Consider the following 7,395-nt stretch of genomic DNA (forward strand, 5'->3'; position numbering starts at 1 on the left):
ACGGTACTTGTAATAAGTGTAGCTTATTCGTAGCTTTGGAGGCCAGGCTGGGCGAATTGGAGACTCGGCTCCGCACCGTGGAAAATTCTACAGCTAGCCAGGCCCCTGTAGTCGGTGCGGACCAAGGTAGCTTAGCCGCCGTTACTTCCCCCCTGGCAGATCCCGAACAGCCGGGAAAGCAGGCCGACTGGGTGACTGTGAGGAGGAAGCGTAGCCCTAAACAGAAGCCCCGTGTACACCGCCAACCCGTTCACATCTCTAACCGTTTTTCCCCACTCGACGACACACCCGCCGAGGATCAAACTCTGGTTATTGGCGACTCTGTTTTGAGAAATGTGAAGTTAGCGACACCAGCAACCATAGTCAATTGTCTTCCGGGGGCCAGAGCAGGCGACATTGAAGGAAATTTGAAACTGCTGGCTAAGGCTAAGCGTAAATTTGGTAAGATTGTAATTCACGTCGGCAGTAATGACACCCGGTTACGCCAATCGGAGGTCACTAAAATTAACATTAAATCGGTGTGTAACTTTGCAAAAACAATGTCGGACTCTGTAGTTTTCTCTGGGCTCCTCCCCAATCGGACCGGGAGTGACATGTTTAGCCGCATGTTCTCCTTGAATTGCTGGCTGTCTGAGTGGTGTCCAAAAAATGAGGTGGGCTTCATAGATAATTGGCAAAGCTTCTGGGGAAAACCTGGTCTTGTAAGGAGAGACGGCATCCATCCCACTTTGGATGGAGCAGCTCTCATTTCTAGAAATCTGGCCAATTTTCTTAAATCCTCCAAACCGTGACTATCCAGGGTTGGGACCAGGAAGCAGAGTTGTAGTCTTACACACCTCTCTGCAGCTTCTCTCCCCCTGCCATCCCCTCATTACCCCATCCCCGTAGAGACGGTGCCTGCTCCCAGACTACCAATAACCAGCAAAAATCTATTTAAGCATAAAAATTCAAAAAGAAAAAATAATATAGCACCTTCAACTGCACCACAGACTAAAACAGTTAAATGTGGTCTGTTAAACATTAGGTCTCTCTCTTCTAAGTCCCTGTTAGTAAATGATATAATAATTGATCAACATATTGATTTATTCTGCCTTACAGAAACCTGGTTACAGCAGGATGAATATGTTAGTTTAAATGAGTCAACACCCCCGAGTCACACTAACTGTCAGAATGCTCGTAGCACGGGCCGGGGCGGAGGATTAGCAGCAATCTTCCATTCCAGCTTATTAATTAATCAAAAACCCAGACAGAGCTTTAATTCATTTGAAAGCTTGTCTCTTAGTCTTGTCCATCCAAATTGGAAGTCCCAAAAACCAGTTTTATTTGTTATTATCTATCGTCCACCTGGTCGTTACTGTGAGTTTCTCTGTGAATTTTCAGACCTTTTGTCTGACTTAGTGCTTAGCTCAGATAAGATAATTATAGTGGGCGATTTTAACATCCACACAGATGCTGAGAATGACAGCCTCAACACTGCATTTAATCTATTATTAGACTCTATTGGCTTTGCTCAAAAAGTAAATGAGTCCACCCACCACTTTAATCATATCTTAGATCTTGTTCTGACTTATGGTATGGAAATAGAAGACTTAACAGTATTCCCTGAAAACTCCCTTCTGTCTGATCATTTCTTAATAACATTTACATTTACTCTGATGGACTACCCAGCAGTGGGGAATAAGTTTCATTACACTAGAAGTCTTTCAGAAAGCGCTGTAACTAGGTTTAAGGATATGATTCCTTCTTTATGTTCTCTAATGCCATATACCAACACAGTGCAGAGTAGCTACCTAAACTCTGTAAGGGAGATAGAGTATCTCGTCAGTAGTTTTACATCCTCATTGAAGACAACTTTGGATGCTGTAGCTCCTCTGAAAAAGAGAGCTTTAAATCAGAAGTGTCTGACTCCATGGTATAACTCACAAACTCGTAGCTTAAAGCAGATAACCCGTAAGTTGGAGAGGAAATGGCGTCTCACTAATTTAGAAGATCTTCACTTAGCCTGGAAAAAGAGTCTGTTGCTCTATAAAAAAGCCCTCCGTAAAGCTAGGACATCTTTCTACTCATCACTAATTGAAGAAAATAAGAACAACCCCAGGTTTCTTTTCAGCACTGTAGCCAGGCTGACAAAGAGTCAGAGCTCTATTGAGCTGAGTATTCCATTAACTTTAACTAGTAATGACTTCATGACTTTCTTTGCTAACAAAATTTTAACTATTAGAGAAAAAATTACTCATAACCATCCCAAAGACGTATCGTTATCTTTGGCTGCTTTCAGTGATGCCGGTATTTGGTTAGACTCTTTCTCTCCGATTGTTCTGTCTGAGTTATTTTCATTAGTTACTTCATCCAAACCATCAACATGTTTATTAGACCCCATTCCTACCAGGCTGCTCAAGGAAGCCCTACCATTATTTAATGCTTCGATCTTAAATATGATCAATCTATCTTTGTTAGTTGGCTATGTACCACAGGCTTTTAAGGTGGCAGTAATTAAACCATTACTTTAAAAAGCCATCACTTGACCCAGCTATCTTAGCTAATTATAGGCCAATCTCCAACCTTCCTTTTCTCTCAAAAATTCTTGAAAGGGTAGTTGTAAAACAGCTAACTGATCATCTGCAGAGGAATGGTCTATTTGAAGAGTTTCAGTCAGGTTTTAGAATTCATCATAGTACAGAAACAGCATTAGTGAAGGTTACAAATGATCTTCTTATGGCCTCGGACAGTGGACTCATCTCTGTGCTTGTTCTGTTAGACCTCAGTGCTGCTTTTGATACTGTTGACCATAAAATTTTATTACAGAGATTAGAGCATGCCATAGGTATTAAAGGCACTGCACTGCGGTGGTTTGAATCATATTTGTCTAATAGATTACAATTTGTTCATGTAAATGGGGAATCGTCTTCACAGACTAAAGTTAATTATGGAGTTCCACAAGGTTCTGTGCTAGGACCAATTTTATTCACTTTATACATGCTTCCCTTAGGCAGTATTATTAGACGGTATTGCTTAAATTTTCATTGTTACGCAGATGATACCCAGCTTTATCTATCCATGAAGCCAGAGGACACACACCAATTAGCTAAACTGCAGGATTGTCTTACAGACATAAAGACATGGATGACCTCTAATTTCCTGCTTTTAAACTCAGATAAAACTGAAGTTATTGTACTTGGCCCCACAAATCTTAGAAACATGGTGTCTAACCAGATCCTTACTCTGGATGGCATTACCCTGACCTCTAGTAATACTGTGAGAAATCTTGGAGTCATTTTTGATCAGGATATGTCATTCAAAGCGCATATTAAACAAATATGTAGGACTGCTTTTTTGCATTTACGCAATATCTCTAAAATCAGAAAGGTCTTGTCTCAGAGTGATGCTGAAAAACTAATTCATGCATTTATTTCCTCTAGGCTGGACTATTGTAATTCATTATTATCAGGTTGTCCTAAAAGTTCCCTAAAAAGCCTTCAGTTAATTCAAAATGCTGCAGCTAGAGTACTGACGGGGACTAGAAGGAGAGAGCATATCTCACCCATATTGGCCTCTCTTCATTGGCTTCCTGTTAATTCTAGAATAGAATTTAAAATTCTTCTTCTTACTTATAAGGTTTTGAATAATCAGGTCCCATCTTATCTTAGGGACCTCGTAGTACCATATCACCCCAATAGAGCGCTTCGCTCTCAGACTGCAGGCTTACTTGTAGTTCCTAGGGTTTGTAAGAGTAGAATGGGAGGCAGAGCCTTCAGCTTTCAGGCTCCTCTCCTGTGGAACCAGCTCCCAATTCAGATCAGGGAGACAGACACCCTCTCTACTTTTAAGATTAGGCTTAAAACTTTCCTTTTTGCTAAAGCTTATAGTTAGGGCTGGATCAGGTGACCCTGAACCATCCCTTAGTTATGCTGCTATAGACGTAGACTGCTGGGGGGTTCCCATGATGCACTGTTTCTTTCTCTTTTTGCTCTGTATGCACCACTCTGCATTTAATCATTAGTGATTGATCTCTGCTCCCCTCCACAGCATGTCTTTTTCCTGGTTCTCTCCCTCAGCCCCAACCAGTCCCAGCAGAAGACTGCCTCTCCCTGAGCCTGGTTCTGCTGGAGGTTTCTTCCTGTTAAAAGGGAGTTTTTCCTTCCCACTGTAGCCAAGTGCTTGTTCACAGGGGGTCGTTTTGACCGTTGGGGTTTTACATAATTATTGTATGGCCTTGCCTTACAATATAAAGCGCCTTGGGGCAACTGTTTGTTGTGATTTGGCGCTATATAAAAAAAATTGATTGATTGATTGATTGATTGATTCCTGGAAAGAACTCACATGAATAATTATTATCATTATTAAGAAGGAACGCATGTTTTTTCATTAAATACGTCACACCAAATTTCATTTAACAGAAATAGTGGAGTAATGGCTTCTTTGATGCTCAGAAAGGACAAACAGTTGATTCGATGCAGTTGAGCCCACAGTAGCTAGCAGCCTCTGCTAGTGAGACCCAGACTCCAGTCACACAGCTGTCATTTAAAGCGACCATGTCCCTAATCATTCGCAAGTTTATGGTTTATAAATCTTAAAGCGACGATTTATTTAAAAAAAATAGCCCCCTGTACAATTGCCATCAACAAGGAAAGTAACTATAGAGTCCAAAACCATGTTTTTTGTTTTGTTTTGTTTTTTTGTAGCAGGCTGTAAACATGTTTATTTCTGCTGTGATGTTATGCAGGATGACCATAGGTGACTCACTTTTGGAGCAAGCCCCCAAGTGGTCAATCAAAGAACTGTGAGATTTGATACTTCTTTATTGGCTTCATTTTTCGGCACTGGTGGTTGGGACTTGATCTAAACTAACTTCATCTTTTGTGTGGACAGATGTATATCATCTTCACAATACATAAATCACACACATACATAATGTAGCTATGTTGAACGTGTACCTAAAGGAAACCTCCTCTGAATTCTGGTTGAGAGCCCGGGGTTAATGGTCTCTGAGTGATTCTCTCCTCTTGCTCGTGTTCTTTAGTGTCCCAAGCATCCCTCAGCACCTGTGTGTTTATGTGAGTTGTGCACATGAGCGTGTATATTTGTCTATTTGCTTATACCATATGTTAAGTGCTTTGGTGGGAGGGTGATATGCAGACTAGTGAGTGGTGCCATCACAGCCTTCAGTTCCTGGCAGCCAGCTTTACTAGCCTCTCCCTGTCTTATTGGCCGGGCTCCAGCCCTAAGCTCTTCGTTTCTGTGCATCTCGGCCAGGACCACCACCACGGACTCTTGATTTGACTCTAGGGGTCAGCAGATTCACTTAAAGCAGCCAGTGTAGAAGCAAAATCCACTTCTGCCATCATTGAATTGGAGTACATGAGGTTTGAGTTGCATACAAATCGTTCTTTCCTTTCCCTATTTCCCCCCTCTGTCTGTGAAGAAAGCACAAATCAGCCTTGATGTGCTCCCCTCTTTTTTTCTCTCTCTCTCTCGCTCTCTATAATACACAGAGGACAGCCACTTGAGGAATCTCGTGAAATGACCCCGAATAGCTTTTCCATGTTTTCTGGTTTCTCTGATCCCTGCAGGGAGCATATCCATGTGATGAGCGTGGAAAGACCAGAAGTTCAGGAGCAAAGGTCCCCTGCTCACAGGAGATCTGAGGCAAAGCACCGTGATGTCAGAGTGCCAAAACTGACCAGACTAGTTTCACATACTTGCCCTCAAATAATAATCCACTTGAACTGGGTGTTTCACACAAATGCAGATTTGATGCAAAAGTTATGACCTAGAGTCTAAGGTGGCAGCCAACATGACCTCAAATGAACTCCCTCAAGAATAGTGTTCTTTGATCTTATTTTACTGCTATTAAATAATGTCTTAAGTCACATACTGTGCTTTCATTTAGCCAATTAAAATATTCATCTGGCACTGTCAGATAGTACCATTTATGAGAAAATGCTTTTATTGTAAACACAGAAGTTGACCAGTTTGTTAATTCAGGTATTTTCACTACTGCTACATATAATACATGCAAACAACTAAAATGGCAGAACAAGGGTTTTCATTTTGTGAGGTTACTCACAGGTCTCCAGTTTGGCTTATTGTGTAACAAGTAGGGATTTCCCTTGCATAAATTGGGATTGGCACCATAACCAAGACCCAAGGCTGAACGTGGTTTTACAGATATCTGATGTCCTGCATTCTTCCACACTTCACACTTGATGTGTGTGTGTGTGTGCCGGAATCAAGTTACCAGATCAAGCGTAGCCAACAACTGCAGGTTTCAGTGCAGTGATTTTCTGACCATTTAAAGTGCTTCCATAGTTTGGATCTGAAAGTTTGACTGGAGCCACAGGGCTCCCAGATTTGACATTTGCATAGCCAAAAGGCAGCATTAAAGTGTGTGAGCTTCAAGTCCAGCTATTTGACTTGCAAACTGGTCTGTGTCAACAGCACACCCCATCTTCCCTGTCAGCACATAGCCACAGCCTCGCTCTGATACTCAGCTTCTTGTACAATACTCTCCTTGTTAATAACTAGATCAGAAACAGAGTGGAGTGCGGCCACCGTGTGATACTACCCCACCCACTCAAGCCATTATCCTGTCTGTCTCGGTAAACAGACCATTAACAGACGGAGCTGGTGGAGGCCAGATCACTGTTGTTTTCCCTCTCATAGATCTGTGCAAATATTGATCTACTCTTGAAGTATGACTCAAAATAAGCACATGCTTTAGTTGGCTATACGTAGTTCTGTCAGGAGGCTTTTTACTTGCGGGTGAGTCACTTCTGATGGAGAGAGCAACCTAAGGGTGAAAGGAAGAAGATACAGCGCTACAGAATGACTTAGCAGGAGAGACGTATGTTTTGTGGATATTCTGGTCATCTAAATGAGGTGTGCTTTTAGTATTATTGTTTTCCCTGTCAGGTACTTTCCAGACAGACAGCAGTGTCTCCTGATGGTGACCCAAGTTCAGGACAGTTCACTCCGGTGTCAGTGGAAGAGGCTCCAGCAGTACTCCAGGAACTCCAGCGAAAACATCCTGGTTTGTCACCAGGTTTATTTGTATCATAGACGAGAGGAGGTGAAGTCAGCCCCCAGTGGAACATTACTGTTTATACCTTAATGAGAATGATGCTGCTCATTATTATAAATCTGTATTTGTGATTGGGGTCCTATGTGTATTTTCAACAAAATTCCTGGATGACACCAGATACAATGAATAGCTGCAGGGAATTTTGCTGATTTCATGTTATGACGATACACTGGTAGTTTGAGTGCTGTATGGAGCGTAGCAGACTGTCTGAATTTCTCGCAGTGACTACTGGGGTTCACCAGGGATGTGTTCTGGATCCTACGCTGTTCGTGCTTGCATGGACTGAATGTTGGTTAGGGTTGCTAAAACCAGGA

The 7,395-nt window shown here is 42.1% G+C and overlaps 1 protein-coding gene across 1 annotated transcript in view; it reads left to right on the top strand.

Moving 5' to 3' along the window:
- Positions 1-7,395, top strand: part of LOC117531951 (CDK-activating kinase assembly factor MAT1-like) — a 117,779-nt gene that overhangs the window by 65,656 nt on the left and 44,728 nt on the right. The gene's annotated exons all lie outside the window — the stretch shown is intronic.

This window comes from Thalassophryne amazonica, chromosome 19 (assembly GCF_902500255.1).
Source record: "Thalassophryne amazonica chromosome 19, fThaAma1.1, whole genome shotgun sequence".
In the NCBI taxonomy this organism is placed as follows: domain Eukaryota; kingdom Metazoa; phylum Chordata; class Actinopteri; order Batrachoidiformes; family Batrachoididae; genus Thalassophryne; species Thalassophryne amazonica.